At 38.2% G+C, this 18301-nt stretch overlaps 1 protein-coding gene and 1 non-coding gene across 2 annotated transcripts in view; one reads left to right on the top strand and one right to left on the bottom strand.

Annotated features, from left to right (window-relative positions):
* AVEN (apoptosis and caspase activation inhibitor) overlaps positions 1-18301 on the bottom strand; it is a 181813-nt gene that overhangs the window by 108445 nt on the left and 55067 nt on the right. The window lies entirely within an intron of this gene.
* Positions 7685-7791, top strand: LOC123388427. Its single transcript, XR_006602963.1, has one exon. It is a non-coding gene; the product is annotated as a U6 spliceosomal RNA (small nuclear RNA).

Raw genomic sequence — 18301 nt, 5'->3', positions numbered from 1 at the left:
TTGGTAAAACAAAGAAATATTAATGCATTTTTAATATGTCTATCAATGCAAGAGAATAAAGCTCAGTAACTGATTTTTATCATTACCAAACAAGAAAAGTGGTGATGTCACTCTCATTCACACTAAAGAAAAACAATCTCTGGCAAACTAAGGTCTGGTATAACAGTAGAATGGGGTTAATTTACCCTAATGGTACTGGGCACATTGTTGTACTGGATTAAATAAGGACATTTTTCTGATTTAACAACAGAACAAAAAGATATCTGGTATCTTAATACCTCAAAAGCTTTAACTCAGATCAATGGTCCAAAGAGCAAAATGTAAAGAACTACTGGGGCCATCAAAGAATTGTAAAGAGTACAAGTGCCTTTTAGAAATTCCCTAGAAATCACCCCATAATGAGACTTCTAGAGAGACTGTCTTACATATTAAAAAGAAAAAGCAGAAAAGATTGAATTTTCATTCCCTAACATAAATTTTTATCCAAAATTCAACTGTATTAGTTTGCATATAAATTCAATAGGAAAAGTTCAAAGCTTAATCTGTTCACAAAGAAGCTCTAAAATAAATAATACATTTCTAATAACTTAGAAGACAAGAGATAAAGGAAACAATAAAAGTGTGATTCCAAATCACACTTAACAATAGAGATCATCTGATAATACAAGGAAAGTTATCAGAAGTAATTATTCAGTACCTATCTAAAAAAAAGCAGTTTAAAATTCTTCTCTTCCATTTCACTAAATTCTTTCCTTTTTTCAAAGCCTAATTAATAAAGTGAATTACATGATCCTTTGACTTTTCAAAACAGTCCATAAAGAACCTTAAGTATCATCTTCTGCATCTGAATTCATTACAGACGTTTACTTATCATTTTCCTGTACCAAAGCAGCAACTTACATGCAAGCAATGATGGTATAATGTACCCATTTGCCTCAGAGAAAAATCTTTATCTCAAAATTTCAAAATACTTTCTTTGTATACCAGCCCTAAGTTAGCAGTATTGTTTTCTTACCTACATCTGGACTTACCTGAAATCTTAAGGATTCTTTTCATCTTTTTTTTATTATGATATCATATTTGATAAACAGACATGCTTTGAAAATGGGCTTATAAGTGAAAATGTCACTGTTTCAACTCAATAATGAAGGAGTCTTTTTTTTTTTTTAATTAACTTGGGCAGAAAATGAGATTCACAATAGTATGCTCAAACAATTTGCTTCCAATAAGTAGAACTGAAGGGGGCATAAAATTATACTCATGAAGTCTTCCAGGTTTTATTTACTCACTGGAATGTACACCAGTTTGAGGACTCTGCTTCTATGACTTCTGAGGACAATGACGGACGGACACTACACCTCCTCCCCTGAGGCCTGTGTCAGTATCTGTCCCAGTTTTTCTTTTCTATTAAATCAAGATATTTTCTCTATAATATTGCATTTGGAATAATAATTACTGAGGTTTAAATAACAGCTTTCTAAAAAAGTAAAACACACACACATTCTATCAATCTGGAATAACCTACATTTTCCTCTTCATTTTAGTGAAAAAAAATTAACTACTTTTTAACAAATCATTTGTTAATGATGTGCTGAAATGCTGAAAATTGTTTCAAAATCAGCATCTCATGAGTACACATGGATAAGGAATTTTATGCTTACACCTGAAGATTTGGTTGATTTATAGGAGTTCTTTCCTTGTGTTGATAGACTGAACAATTAAAGAGATTTTGAACATTCTTGGGAATTATCCAGTGATTGCCTAATTACTTCTGTAATTCAACATGTATTTCATGTCTACATATTTTATGAAAGTATACTTTAAAGTAACATAATTGTGTAATATTGGATTCTTGTCATAGAGATGGAGCAAATATCATCGCTACAATGGTCTTACAATGGTATCTGTGACTCTATCCATAGATTCTGCTCACTTCAAATCATCCAAAAGTTATAAACTTTTGGCTTAAGCCATGAGAAAATAAAAGTAGTTATACAGGTCAAAATAAAGTATATTCATTTAGTGTCTTTGTTGACCTTTTTCAGACCAGCATGTCATCTTTGTCTGAAATAACAAGCAACATAATTTTGCATATGAAGTTAGAAATAGACCTAAAATTCATTTTTTCAGTGTAACATTTAACTTAAAGAGACTGGCATGACATAATATTTTTAACTCAGTTTTTTTAAAAAGTACTGATACTTGCATTATTATAACTCTCAAATTTTGACTTAGAATTTTTGAAAGAATTTCTCTTGTTCCAGTATAATGGTAAAGTTTTTCAAGCTAAGTCAAAAGGGTATTTCAACTAGCCAGTACATTTCTTCCTCATCATGGTTAATTTTCTTTATGAAATGATCAGATTTGAATACGGATGATGGTTCATCATGGAGATTCATCTCCTCTCCAGCTTCTTCCTGCTGAGAGAGAATAATCTTTGGTTTGTGACATCACAGTCTGTAGCTGGGGAAGTGGCTGTGATATCAAACAGATGATTATATCCTTTCAGTGTGAACCAGCTACAAAAGAGACACGAGCACTGTCATTTCAAGTCAAGTCACAGAGACACTAAAGGGATGCACGACAGGAGCCGAATTAGAGAAGGATGCTCTCATTGCATCTGTCACTTTCACAGCATCAACTATTAAAGATAAAAGTGCCATTTCACAGCTTACTGCATTAATAATTTAAAAGAGAGTAAACATCGTGTTAATAAAACTCACAGATAAAATGGAAGGAAGGAAAGTACCAGTAAGCAACCAGACAATAATGGAAAAGGAACGTAAGAGAACAGAGGAATCTATGCAAAATTTCACCCTGGTCTCCAGAGAAATACTGCTACTACTCTTAAAATGGAAATGAAGTGCTCCAAATGAGAAGGGACTCCTAAGTTATACAGTGATCCCATGACATAAATTAATTAGTGTATAGCATATAAACTAGTATGATAACATGGGGGCAGGGAGGGGTTGGTGAGCATCCTTTTAAGAAAAACAACTCATAAAATAAAAAGAGTATCTCTTTAATAAGCAGAATCACTGTGTTCTATCAAACTCTTCAAAAATTTGCAAAAATAAAAAGAAGTTGGGACTTAGAGCTCAACAAAGAAGACAGCATGAGAGCTCCTCTTAACACGGCACATACATAGACCATCTCTCCTCTACTTCTTACGCCACTCTGGCTGCAAAGGACAAAGCAAAACCACCAGTCCTTCTGCACTGAACACTTGTCGTTTATTCCTTGATGAGGTGCAATAGCCCTGATACAAAACAGCAGTCATTTGTCTTAGTCTCCTAGACTCAGAGCCCATGTAAAGATATTTTTTACATAACTCCACGAATAATTACAAGCCAAATGGACATTTGTTGTCTACAGTTGCAGTCTGCTTCAAAAATGGTGTATTCAAGAATGACTAAAGCATTTCCCCAGTCCTGTGTACTGGTTAATGACTCCCAGTTGATTGTCAACAGTTGTTTGGAGATCCTGCCATCCCCCATGTTTCACATGGCATTGGAGGCATTCGTGAAATAACGCAAGAATCCAGATCAGTCAGAAAACATTACCACTTTTATAGACCTAAGGCTTGAGGTTACACTGCTGTCGTCAGAATATATACGCCTTCCGATTTACTGCTTATCAGTATATTGATGTTGCATCGAATCACAACTTTGAGTAGCAAAATCTATTCCCAGTTCAATTATCCCAAAAAAAATCTTTAGCTGTTTCTAGAACTTTCTTGGTACAATAGCTTAAATTTGCTGGTTGGTGCATAACCTAAATCTATCAGGCTTAGTACATGACGTGGTTCCACTCTAATTCTTCACCAACTGCATGCCTTCCTATGTGTTGCAGGGACGCACTCCTCTGCATGCAGTAATTGGGGGTAACCTGTGGTGATACGTATAGAAGAGCTGTCTAGGAACTTTCACAGCACTTCTGGTCCCACTTTTGTTTTAAGGGGGGAGGGGCAGAAAGAATGGGAGAAACTTAAGCAGTCTCCATGCCCAGCATGGAGCCAACCTCATGACCCTGAGATCATGACCTGATCTTAAATCAAAAGTCGGATGCTTAACTGACTGAGCCACCCAGGTGCCCCTAATAATACCTCTTTTTTTTTTTTTTAACATTCTGTTTAATTGTATTGAAAACCCATTTATGTACCTATCTTGCCTATTAAAGTCTTCATCCTTGTGGGTGAGAGCCTCAAAAATGAGGACCGCATCTCGCTCATGCTTTATTTCCAAGCACGGGACTAGTTATCCATAGTTGTGTTAAAATGAATGTGAAAATGTCTCTTAAGACATTCTCAGGTACAAGCTCATCAAAAAGGTGGAAGAATGGGGATTCTAGAATATACCCCAGCTTCATTGGTAATGAGAAAATGGGACAAATATGGGAAAGTCTCAAGGAGGGGAACTTTTTGGAGGAGTAATGCTGAACTAACAGCTATAAATAGACCAGCCCAGTCAAGTATACCATAGGATATCATGAGGATACAAATATGGGATAGGAAATTTGCTCCCTTAGACTTTTGATGCATTTGATACATGGAAGTCACATTTGCCAAACCATCTTGTGATGCAGAACTTCAATTGTCCAAAAGGATCTAAATAGGCCTTGCTTTTGAAAAGTGATTACAGAAGGATGTGGACAAGCATTTTGCAAGAGAAATTGAAAGGATACTAACTACAGCCAGCTTTCTGATTCATTCAAAGATAAGAGTGGAGGAAGTGCCATACTTAAATATTTTACATTTATTCTGTGTTCTATGTGAGGAATAAATCTATGCAAGTATCTAAGTCAAATTTCCTTTGAGTTTGAAAGCCACAGTATCATCAGACTTATCTGTTAAATCTGTGTCAACAATGGTGATCTCTTTCAAAGCAGGAATAAAGGCTAAAGCCTATGCTGCACATTTTCCTTTATGATAGAATTCAAGGTAAGAAGGTATTCAAGCAGGCCAGCATTGCTCTAGAATTCATCAACATGTGGATTGGGGGTAGAGTCAGCTACACTCCCTAGAAATGCTCAGGACACATGGACGAACGCCTTTATTGAGGCTGTTTTGATGTACACAGCTCAAGATTTTTTGAGCTTCGACATCCTATTTTTTTTTTTTTTAGCAGTATTACATTGTTTCAGACAAGATCTTAGGTAAAATGTCAAAACATAAAATACATAAAAGCAAGACAAAGAGCACATAAAACCCGGTTGGGTCCAGATAGAAAGCACAGAACCCCACTAGCTAGAAGACCCCTTTTCATGCCTTCTCTCCTGTACTCTCCCCTCTCTATACGTCTTGGAACAGCTCCTAAAGCTTATTTGTTGTAATTGTTCTGCCACCTAGAGGATCTACAAAGGTATTCTCTATTTTAACACATGTATTTGATTCTATACAGACATTGCCAAGTAGTCTAACACCGGTCTGAGTTATGTCAAGCAATAGCTTTTTCTGGCCCAAGTGGGCACAGGCTGCCAAACACGGCTGCTCAGACATGCAGAATGCTACTCCATTATTCTGTTGTCTCAACAATGACCAAGCAACCAAGACCTAGAATTCAAATAAATTACAAGTACATAAACAAGGATTAAACATCTGTAATCTGGGGCGCCTGGCTGGCTCAGTCAGTAGAGCATGTGACTCTTGAACTCTGGGTTGTGAGTTTGAACCCCTCAACTGCATGTAGAGTTTACTTAAAAAAAATAAATAAAATGAATAAAATAAATTCATTCTCCTATTCCTTAAAATAATAAAAAATAAACATGTATAGTTTGAGTTAGACTATTAAAGACAGTTAAATCATAACATATGCAGTCAAGAAGTAAGGCATGGAAATGAAACACAAATTTGTCAAAATAGAAGTCACAACTCAGTGTGCGAAATCAACAGAATTTTACTGCTGGAAATACCAAGAGGGTCTCCCCTCTTCATAATATTCTTTCACCTATAATATTATGCCAAACATTTTAGTTGCTTTTAGTTGATTATAGGTTTGTGGACTCTTTTTTCCCCCCCTAAGATTTTTTTTATTTATTTATTTATTTATTTGACAGAGAGGTCACAAGTAGGCAGAGAGGCAGGCAGAGAGAGAGGAGGAAGCAGGCTCCCCACCGAGCAGAGAGTCCGATGTGGGACTCGATCCCAGGACCCTAGGATAATGACCCGAGCCAAAGGCAGAGGCTTTAACCCACTGAGCCACCCAGGTGCCCCAGATTTGTGGACTCTTATAATTTACTTGACTTTGAGAGTGAGACAGAGCTCAAGTATTAGGAACTATACACCACTAAATGTTATATCTAACAGGATATATTGATAAAGCAATTTTTTCTTTGTTAAGAGGAAATATTTTCTATCCCCCCAACACATGCAGTTATGGTGACCTACTGATTATGTAATTTGTTTCTACTCATTGAGCATCTCCAGCACTATTCCTTATTTACTTAGGAATTTTTTTACTAGGAATTTTTCAAACAAATGACCAACACCCATGTACTCACCACCTAGTTTCAACAAGGATCAATTTTTGCCACTTTTTCATCTTTTTTTTTTATGACCCCTCCATAAACAGGTCTGGGAGGAAAAACAACTTTACAACTTTATTCCTTGAGATTACTAGGTCAGGAGCCAATTATAATGTACATATCTTTACTAAGATTTGTAAGTCAGGAGAGGGAAATTTTGTGGTTATAATTATACAACTGTCTTCATTACAAATATTTTATGTTAGCATAAATACCAAGACAAAGACATTTTTTAAAAATATGTACCCTTCCTATGTCAGATGCCCAGCCAAACTTTTGAAACAAATGTCCTAGACAATAGAATGACAGGCTAATTTCTTTTCCCACATCATCTCTACTCCCTCTCTGTGCCAACTTCCTGTGGCGAACTGACATCCTACATGGAAGTAAAATAATCAATATTACAGGGTCCCTTGAGAAGAAAACCAATTCTCACCAGTGATTTCTCATGTAGCAAAGACATACCTAAACTCATGGTTACAAAGGTACAAACATTACAGCAAGGTTAACATCTTGTAAAATAAATAAATAAATATGTATTTTGGGTTCAAGTTGGTACCCAAGAGCTAGGAAAGTTAAAAATGTGCATGACCTCACTGTGAGGGCAGCCAGAAAAAATCACCCACTCTCCTTTTTAGAAACAAAATCAACAAAAATCACAACAATAACTATATATAAAGGGAACCCAGAGGCTGGACTCTTTACAGTGAGACAGGAAAGTGTGCCTTCAGAGTAAGAGTGGAGAATGAACTCCAATATGGTCACCTTAAAAGATAGGGTTTCTCAGACACTCCATCACAGAAAGGTCATCTGATGGACAGCCAACAAATGCTGGAGACAGATTCCAATAAACCTCCCCTCATCTTCATTCATAAGCACATAAACCACTGCATATCATGGTAGTTTCCAATTTCATAGGTTCACATTCTTTCAGAAGGAGGCTATGAACACATACCGAGAGTCCGGCTGATGGACCCCAACCCAGTGACCTCAAGGAGCACAATTCCCATGTTCGCTCTCCCTCAAGGACAGTATGAAGGAGAAGGAAATTGTTCCACAGGCAGAGACCCAGCACAAACCGGCATTCCAGACAGATTGGACTGGTATTTCCTGAGCACCCCTGAACGTGTTGTGGTACCAGACTATTTAAAAATTGGAAGCAGTGCTCGCTTCAGCAGCACATATATTAAAATTGGAACGATACAGAGAAGATTAGCATGGCCCCTGCGCAAGGATGACACGCAAATTTGTGAAGCGTTCCATATTTTTTTATCCGAGGTGCGATTATTGCTAAAAATTGGAAGCAAATATTGAAATAAAAATTAAATTATACAGATTGGTCTCTAAAGAGTCTGAGAAAAACAGACATCAGCCTGTCTACTCCTTTCCCATGGTTCCTACACCCAAGGAACATTAGAAGGCTAGAACTCACAAACATGAAGACAGTGGAGTAATACTTTCACCCTGAAGCCCCCATTCTAACAAGAGCAAATGTGAAAAAAAGATAGAAGAAAGAGGTAAGAGTCCATGTCGGGTCAGAGTAGGGAGTAGGAGTAGCAGAACAAGGTGGACCAAAGAGCACATGATAGGGCAGACCTTTTGGCTTATACAGCCCTCCAGGTTGCTTTTTCATCCTACATGAGCCTGTTTAGGAAGGTCTATATACTTGAGAATATCCACATTTTTTTTTAACTCTGAAAAAGTCATCTCTACTTCCTCTCTGCATAACAATCTGACTATAGTTTACCCCAAAGGACACAACACTAAGGGAATTGACTCTCAAATTCTCCTCCAAAATAAAAATTGAACGCATTGGAGGCGTCTACTGCTATGACCCAAATACCACACTGTCCATGAACATAGAGAAAAGAGACTTATCTGAGCCACTCACCTCCAAGGAGCTGCAGCTTTGTTAAAACCCAACCTATAGGATTTTTACTGTTCCCATCTGAAAAGTGAAAAGACTTGGACCAAATGCTATATAAGATTGTTTTCAGAGAGTGCATTCTATGCTGCCTTTTGAGGACTGAGGAGAAAAAGACACCCAAGATTCAGAACTCACCAACTTCAATCAACTAACAGCAGTTAATTTGGCATGCTAAGGAATCTTAAAAGGCACACACAGAGGACAACAGGGACCTTAGTGATCAGGAAAAAAAGCAATTTCATGTGGCTGTATATTTTCCTTATGAAAACTGCTGGTCAGTAGAGCAGGACAATCCAAGAAATTGTAAACTGGAATTAGAAGAAACCATTCAGATGAACACTAACTTGCTCTAGCTAGGAATTCATTATGTGATGATAGTTGATTCTCTGGGTTTTTTGTAGGTTTTGCTTTTAATTCTCTGGCTTTCAAAACAAGAAACAACTCACTTTTTCACTATGATTTTGCGTATTGGGGGGGAAAAAAGCTTAAAGATAACAGGGAAGAAAATACAAGATATTCTAGCTGAATTAGTACTTTTTTTAAACAACACTGTAGTAAACTAGCATGGCTCACAGCAACCAGGCACAAAGGAGAGGAGGTACCAGGATATCAAACACGTAGAGCTAAAGATACAGGATTTTATAGTTACATCAGGAGCAGCAAATTCTTATTTGGAAATTATACTGTATGGTTAACAGACAGGCACACTCCTACATGGAGTGGATTTAATAATATCTTTCTGTTAGCAGCATAACCTTCAAGTACCCGTGCACTGGGAATGCTGTAAATTGACAAGATCTTACCAAGTAGCCTGTTCTAAAAATGATTTCACTTTGCCTGTCGCTTTACTTCTATAAGGGTGCCCTGGTATACAGTCCTAAACACGAACACCCCAATGGACTCCCTCCCAAACAACATTCCCGCCAAGCTCTCCTGCTGTGGCCTCGTGGCCATACATGACATGAGCACAAGGTACGAATACTAAATGTACAAGAATAGGTTTCCTGGGAGCAGTACCAGGAGAGCAGGCAAAGCAGAAATTAGTACATAAAAGCCTCGGGCATTACAGTACTTGGTCAAGTGCCTAAATGGGAAAGAATAGAGAATAAAGAAGCAGAGGTCTAAAGATAAAACTTGCTCCACAACCTGGCCCATTTCTCATCACCTCTGTACAGAGAGCCCCAAACTACTTCCTGCTCTAAGTCAAGGTGCGGGTAATTTCCTTAGCTCGTTCCCAAATCGCATTTATACCAAATGCCAGTTAAATCTTCAAGGATAGTATAAAAACTACTAACTTGCAATATCATTGATACATTTATCTCCTACAGTTAAATCTAGCCAACCCTAAAAAATTAGTTATCACTAGAGCCTTCAATCAAAACTCATAAAATAAAAAGACTAACCTGGGATTCAGAAACACTTTGCAAGTTAAGTACTCTCTACATTACTATCAGAATCATTAAATAGCAAAAATGCTCAGTGGGCGACTGAGATTCAACTGGGTTTATGTATGCCTATACATCACAACTTCTATGGCATCTCCAAGCCCTGGCATCAATCCCTCTTGTTTTTTTTTTTTTTTTCTCAGAATTATGGGGAGAAGATATCTAAATAAGAAATCCAATAGGTAATGTGAAAAATATTAACACTAGTGATGCCTTGTCATGTTTCCGCATATAAAGCAGATGAATTTCATTTACACTTACACAGCATATAGAGTTTAACACAAAGTATCTTTTTTGCTTGAGCTAATAATTACCAGTCAAGGAAAACTCACTTCTATATTAGAGCTCCTGAGTACCTCTGTCATAATACAAGTCAGAGAGATGAAATGAATCCATATTTTGTTTTCCAGATTTTTCAGTTTAAATGACACACGCAGCTAGTGACAAGGGTAATGTTTCCATTGTCATAACCAGACCAAAAGGTGTCAAACTATCCAACAAAGATAATTTTTTAAAAGTAGCCAAAGGGGTGTGTCTATGTGTTGTGTGTTTTGTTCTTTGTTTTACTACAAAGTGAGGGCAGGGGGAAATAATTATTCCCAAACTATGAAACAACTCATTTTCTACACAATCTACCAGTAGAACACAGCCAACTGTGGGCAGGAAGCAAGAGTTCAGCATAAAGAGTAATAATGGGTTTTGGAATCAGACTGATAGAAATTCAGAGTACAATTCCATCATATATTAATTATGTGACATCAGGCAAGCTATCTAACTTCCTTGAGTTTAATTTGCCTCCTCTATAAAATTGTCTAATACTGGGGCGCCTGGGTGACTCAGTGAGTTAAAGCCTCTGCCTTAGGCTCGGGTCATGATCCCAGGGTCCTGGGATTGAGCCCCGCATCGGGGTCTCTGCTCGGCAGAGAGCCTGCTTCCCTTCCTTCTCTCTCTGCCTGCCTCTCCACGTGCTTGTGATCTCTGTCTGTCAAATAAATAAATAAAAATAGTTCTTTAAAAAAATTGTCTAATACTGACCTTGCAAGGTTACTTTGAAATTAAAATGTTATACTTAAAGTAGCAAATACCCAGTTGGGGCTCTATAAATAAGAACAACTATAACACATTTGTTTGTGCCTATACCTCATCAACCCCTACTCCCCAAATTAAGATAGTTACTGTTATTCAGCCTAATACAAAAGTTGGCCCTGATTTATTTCCCAACAATGTTGCCTTCTCCATTGCAAACTACTACCATATCACTCCCTCTCCATTTGGGCCCCACCCAACCAACCCCCTCCACTCTGATGACCCCAAGAATTAGAAATTCTGTCCCTGGGGGAGGGAGGCAGGAGAAAAAGGAGGAAATTAAAGTATTTCTGAGAACAGCTCATTATTAAATCTGTTCTGGAGCAAAACAATAATATAGTTAAAAAGCCAAATCTCAGTTCCAAAGGTGAAATGCAATTTGACTATTAAATCACTGCCATAGAAGTCACTTGGAATGTAACTAATCATACACATACACACACACACACACACACACACACTCACACAGGCACCTTCTTACTCAGTAGCCAACAAACACTATACGATAAAATAAGCATTTTGTAACTGATTAATGAGGAAGAAATTAAAGTCAATAACTGATGCTTTACCTTGTTTCACAAATGTAACTTCATTAACCCTATTTGTTTAATACAAATACATTTATTCTTCAAAAAAATGAACATAAGAGTCAATGACACAGAAATAACATCATTTATCATTTTCACTTATATACACATTTATAGCTCTGCAAGAAACCATAAATGAAAAAGGTCAAGTAAGTGTATGGTCATTACAGCTTGACCTCTTGTCTCAGGCAATTCTTGGCCTTATTCTTAGAGAGCTGGCTCCCCCAAACCTTTAGAGAGAAACAAGGTATTTGCATAGCCTCAAAATATTTCCCCCAAAATATTTATTATTTACTGTCATTGCCTTAATTTATACAAAATTCCTTGACATTCCTCCCTCTAGTAGGTAAAGCTTAATCCCCACCCCCTTGCGTATGAGTAGGAGCAAGTCACTCCCTTCCAGTGAAGAGAATGGCAACTAACTACAACTGGCGAAACTTGGCAGATATCATCATAATCAAATGATCGAAGTTAATATTGTTAGTAAGAAGTCATGTTTATATCACATGTCCACTGATGTGACCCAACAAGAAAGGCCCATCATCATCAGCCCCCAAAATCTGTAACTTGCGCCACCAAACCATGAGACAATATCAGAAGGACCCAAATTGAGGGACATCCTACGAAATACCTAAGCACTATTCCTCAAAGTGTCAAGTCCAGGTAAGACTGAGAAACTTACAAATTAGCAGAAACTAATCAGTTAAATAAATGCAGTGTGGTATCCAAAGTTGGAACAGAAAAAGAACACCAGTTGGGGAGGGGGTAACTGAAAAAATTCAAAGTCCATAATATATAATATAACAATGTTAATTTCTTATTTTTGATAGATATACTATGGTTACATAACATAATAACATTAAGAGAAGCTAGATGAAGAGTATATGGAACACTGCACTATCTTTGCAATTCTTCTCTAAAATCTAAGAAGTATTAGAAAATAAAATGTTCAGGGCACCTGGGTGGCTCAGTCAGTTAAGCAACTGCCTTCGGCTCAGGTCATGATCCCAGGCTCCTGGGATCGAGCCCCACATTGGGCTCCTTGCTCAGTGGGGAGCCTGCTTCTCCCCTTCCCTCTGCTGCTCTGCCTGCTTGTGTCTCTCACTCTCTCTGTCAAATGAATAAATAGAATTTTTAAAAAAAAGAAAGAAAGAAAGAAAGAAAGAAAAAAAGAAAATGCTCAAAAAATAAATAATTGGTCCTTAATGTCACTTAGTAGTAAATGAATCCATTTACAAGATATTCTGCAACTTGACCACCTTTCTTACTTGTTGGAACAGATTCAGGTCAGGCTACAAAATGAGGTGCTTTTCACTGAGGACCATCTTCTTAAGACTTCAGGACTTAAAAAGGAGACAACTCTAAGAGCAGATGCACCACATCACACCAAAAACCGCACACAACAGCTTACTCATCCATTCTGCAAGCTTTATATCTGTGAACTGTGTGCTATGCCATATGCTAAGGATAAAAAGATCTACCCTCAACAGACATACCATTCTCCAAACAGCAGAACGCCCAAAAGCCCAGGGGCCTAATTGTCTGACAGATGTGACTCACGTTTCTGCCACTGTGGAGGCAGAAACTCATGATAACAAACTTAGCATTCTATTAATTTTGGTTATTCACAGTCATTCATGATAACCTCAAATAGCACTATAAATTTTTATAAAGATTAAACTCTTTATAAATAGAAAGCAATGGGGCACCTGGGTGGCTCAGGAAATTAAGCATCTGGATTTGGCTTAGGTCATAAGGTCCTGGGATTGAGACCCACTGGGTTACCCAGTGAGCAGGGAGTCTGCTTGCCCCTCTGTCCCTCCACTCACTGATGCTCTCTCACTCTAACAAATCTTTAAAAGAAAACAAAAACAAAAACAAAAAACCCAGAAGGCAGAATTCTTTCTATAACCACAGAATTTGAAAGGTAGATACTAAAACCACATAAGTTATCTACCTAGCTAGCGAGTAGTAAATGAAGAGATGAAGAAAACAATTAAGCTTTCTAAAACTTCATGATTTTAAAAGACCAGAGGCAACATTCAAGGGACAGTAGTGACGCAGAGGCTCCCTACCAAGTTTTTTTCACAAGTGCCAAGTAAACCTCTGAGAGGCAGGTTTAATCTTCAGAAGAATGCTCACCACAGAGCAGTATGTGGACACCCTCACTGTTCCATCGGAAACATACGGCACACTCAGTCACGACATCAGCAGGACATGCTGATATTTCATTTACATCAATTCTACTCTTAGACAGCTAAGAATTCGGAGACCAATAGAGTATCTTCATAACAAGTCCTGCGAAGGCATCCTTTCCATTCCATTTCAGGTACGACGACACACTGGGAACACATGATGGAGTATCCTATAGGTGTTTAATCTTTTGAGGATACTACCTTTTGCTCAGAAAAGGTACATTTAAAGTTTTTTTTTCATCTAAAATATCCAATTCATTTATGACATTGGCTTTTCTCTTGCTTCAACAATGTTGGATGGAATAGACCCTAGGATGATTAGCTTTTCTCCCCCGTCACACTTACATAGCATATTCTACCCCAACAGTTTGCCTTTCTTCGCCTGTAAAATAATTGACTTTGGTATAGCACTTTACAATTCTTCAAATAATTCTCCATGACCCTCACAACCACCCTGGACTAAAAAGCAAGGCTGGTATTATTTCTAATTCACAGCTTTTAAATGAAAAAAAATTTTTAAAGGTTTCAAGAGTTTCACTCCTTTAAGAACGTGTACCTAATAAGTGACAGCCAGAACCAAGACCCAGATCAGCTGACAGCCATCAGTCAAGTGCTATTCTCTACTACCAGAATACATTTCCTACACTGCAGTTACACTACACTGACTTTACTTTCAATATCTTTTTTTTTTTTTTAAGACTTTATTTACTTACTTGTCAGAGAGAGAGAGAGAGTGAGAAAGAGAAAGAACAAGCAGGGGGAGTGGAAGAGGGAGAAGCAGGCTTCCCACTGAGCAGGGAGCCCGATGCCGGGGTTCGATCCCAGCACCTTGGGATCATGACCTGAGCTGAAGGCAAACACTTAAGGACTGAGCCACCCAGGCAACCCTTTACTTTCACAATATTAAGGATTATTAATCTTAATCCCAATTCAGAGCCTCTGAATTTATCTGTTTCACACTTTTTATATTATAAGAGGCTCTATACTGACCTCATTAAAGGCTTTAAAATAACTTTTATTATTATTAAAGATGTATTTATGTTAGAGAGTTAGAGAGAGAGAGAAAAAGAGAGAGAGAGAGAGAGAACATGCAAGCAGGGGTAGGGGCAGAGGGACAGAATCTCAAGCAGACACCCACTTCATGCAGAACCTGATGCAGGAGTCCATCCCAGGACCCATAAGATCACCACCTGACCTGAAACCAAGAGCCAGACACTCAACTGAACCACTCAGATACCCCTCTTTTTTTTAGTACTATTATTACAGTAGCCTTTATTATATAACTTGGACATTCCCCATTCTACTTTTAAGTACTTTACACAAAGTATTCCATTAACAATCAGGCATACCCTTCTTGACAAGAGGAAACCTTACATGCCAGTTTTAGATCAAATTTCACCATCAAGTAATCTCAGTGTAATATTATTATAATATCAATTATAGTCAGGAGAATGAGGAAGGTGTTCGCTCTCTTTAGACCCTTATCAACTTCCACCTAAACAGGACGTTGATCATGAGCCTTTATCGGCTCTGCTTCCCCAAACCCCCCTTTAAAGGATGATGTTGCTTTTTTACAAGGAAGCCTTAGGATAAACAGGGAGGAGACAGCAGCGGTGGAGAGGAACGTGCTAGATGTTGTTAGACGTGGGAGCACATTGCTTTGAGGATGCAGCTAGTTAGACGATCCACACCCAAAACAGTATCAGGAACACAAGTCCAACCGAAAAAGATTCACTAGTATCCTCTCTATATTTCTAGTAAGAATAACCTAAATTACCTAATAACCTAAACATTCAGTTCTTAAAAATGATCACTGCTAGTGATCCAGTGGCCCAGCTCGGCAGCAGGAGGACCAGAAAGGTGGCCGCAACCGCCGAAAGTGGGGACTGTGACAAAATGGCTTCTCTGGGACCAAAATCTGTCATTAAATCAAGTATTATTTCAGTGACTTCAATTTGCCACGAGACAAGTTTTTAAAGGGGACCGGTCACACTGGGTAAAAGGTGGGTTCCCCTGGAGATACTAAAATCCAACAGGGGAACTCCCTGACAACAGATTTTCATATAATGGAAGCACTGAGCAAATGAAAGACAAAACCTGTGGAAATAAAAATAGAGCTAACACCAGCAGCTCTCTACACAAACGGCTCTCTAATGAGTATGAAATGTCTCTCCAGTGACTGATGAGTATTCAAAATGATGTAAAAACAGATCCTTGTGTATGAAAGGTTTGCCAGCTGATGCAATCCATGGTGACATAAAGGATTAGAAGATAAAGGTCAAGCACAAAATATTCAAATGAAAACAACATTACACAAAGCATGAAGGGATCAATATTTGCAGGGTCTGATAGTACTGAATTTGCTAAAAAGTTTATAGAGACACCAGCCAAAAGCATAAAGACCTTCTAAGACTTTTTAAGGAGGAAACTGTGCAAAAAAGAAAGAAAGAAAGAAAGAAAGAAAGAGAATGAAGAAAGAAAATACGGTGTGAGTTAAATTAAGAAACTAAACAAGAAGAAAGAAGTGCTACAGACACTAAAATGAAATCTCTGGAAAGTTGAATGCTGAAACTTTGGGAGGACTTAGATGATCGGACCTAGAAAAGACCCACACTTCCGTTTCTCAAATCATGGAGATGTAAAATGGAGAGGAGTAATTCTATTTAAAGAAAAAGCTAAGAAGCACTAGACTGGCCAAGTAAGCCAAGACTGGTAACTTTCAATTTATGGAACAAAGAAGTGAGGTGGGGAGGTACTGAGGAGAGGTGGGGGGGGGGGGGAACAGCGCCAAAAGAAGTCATGGAGGATCAACAAGAATCCCTAAACAAATGGAACTGGAAAGGTCACAGATCTGAAGGAAGACGGAGAGGAATTAAAGCCATCAGGGAAGGTACAGTTTCTTGGCAAGAAAGTGAATGCGCATGGGGGAGAGGCACAGGATGAAAAGGACGCCACTGGGCCAGTAAGAGCAGACAAAGGAGAACCTGCAAGGAAACCACCAGAAACACGCAGTGGCACAGAGACCAGGAATCTGGCAAACCCATTTCCAGGTATTCAGTTGCTTTTTATCTTTGGAGGTTTAAAAAAAGAAAATCAAATTAAACCCACTTCCATGTCTGCCTATAAGAAAGGAAATATTTTTTTTGTGGTTTTACATTTTTGTCGTTCTCAAATGAAGATTTTTTTTTTTAGTGCATACATTGTTCTGTTTCTGTTATTTCAAATGATTCAAATACCAAAGGGAAGGTTCATCTACTAAACGGTCTTTGTGATAAGAATATATTAGTAAAAACTGATAAAATGCATACCATAGAAACAGAAAAAAAAAAAATGAACTGAGTCCACCAGGACAAATTCAGCCATTTTGCTGCTTCATGGGCCGCTAGAGCGAGAGGTTTTCTTTTCTTGTTCAGTCCGAAGGGGTGGGGCGGGGGGGATCAAATACCATTATAATTAAAATCTACCCCCACCAAAATCAGCTTTTCATAAAATTACACTGTAGAAAAGATATAATAACTTGAAATGAAAATACACATGCACAACTATGCTGACCAAACTGCAAGCTAATCGTTTTGTTTGTATTTGTTCCACTGAAAATAAACAGAGCTTACAGACTTGCACATAAAAGTTTTTTTCACATGTTTATCTTCAATATTGCTCCAGTGCATTCTGCTCACACTGTCAACATTTTTTCTAACTCTGGTTGTCTGTGACTTCTTGAAAGGAATACATAGAGCATGTGGCATGAATTCAATGACTCACCACTGGGGGGGGGGGGGAGTGGGTGGGGAGGGGAGGGGCAGAAAACTTGCTTAAAGAACTAACATCTTATGCCTGAACCTAAGTGAGAGTACAGTACCATTCTCAAAGCTGGTGAAACAGAAGTTAGAACTGCAACAACACTGTTCAGAAAGAAAAGCTGTGGGCGCAACTGCTTCAGAGCCTTACAGAAAGAGTCCTAAAAAGATCTCGTCTGAGGACTCTCAATCCTACCAGCAAAAGTATGACTTCAAACAAACTAGTCCCCTCTTCCTTTATCCTCCACTTGGAAAAATAAGATGCCACTACCCACGACCAGAGACCAAAACAACATGATGAAGGCCTCAGGGTGCCAAAAAGGAATGCCTCTTCCAAAGTGTTCCCCATGGTCTATGAGGGTAACTGAAATCCTATCATGAGAAATCCATTCTCAGGCTTTCCTTGTCTAGAGAGACACATAAAAGAATAGGTAAGATAAAATTTAAGTTAATTTTTTTATTTTATTTTACTTATTTGTCAAAGGTGGGGGGAGCAAAAGCAGAGGGAGACTCAGGCAGAGGGAGAAGCAGGCTCCCTGCCAAGCAAGGATCCTGATGTGGGAATCAGTCCCATGACCCCGAGATCATGACCCAAGCCAAAGGCAGATGCCCAACCAACAGAGCCACCTAGACGTCCAAAGAATATTCAACAAACATAAATAAACATCATCCAGGTCAAGAAACAGATAGGTCAATATCACAATATCACAGAATATCACAGAAGTCCCCCAACCCTGACACC

The sequence above is a fragment of the Mustela putorius genome, unplaced genomic scaffold (assembly GCF_011764305.1).
Source record: "Mustela putorius furo isolate JIRA1106 unplaced genomic scaffold, ASM1176430v1.1 tig00003898_pilon_pilon_pilon, whole genome shotgun sequence".
NCBI classification, from domain to species: Eukaryota; Metazoa; Chordata; class Mammalia; order Carnivora; family Mustelidae; genus Mustela; species Mustela putorius.
This window is presented reverse-complemented; position numbering and strand designations above follow the sequence as displayed.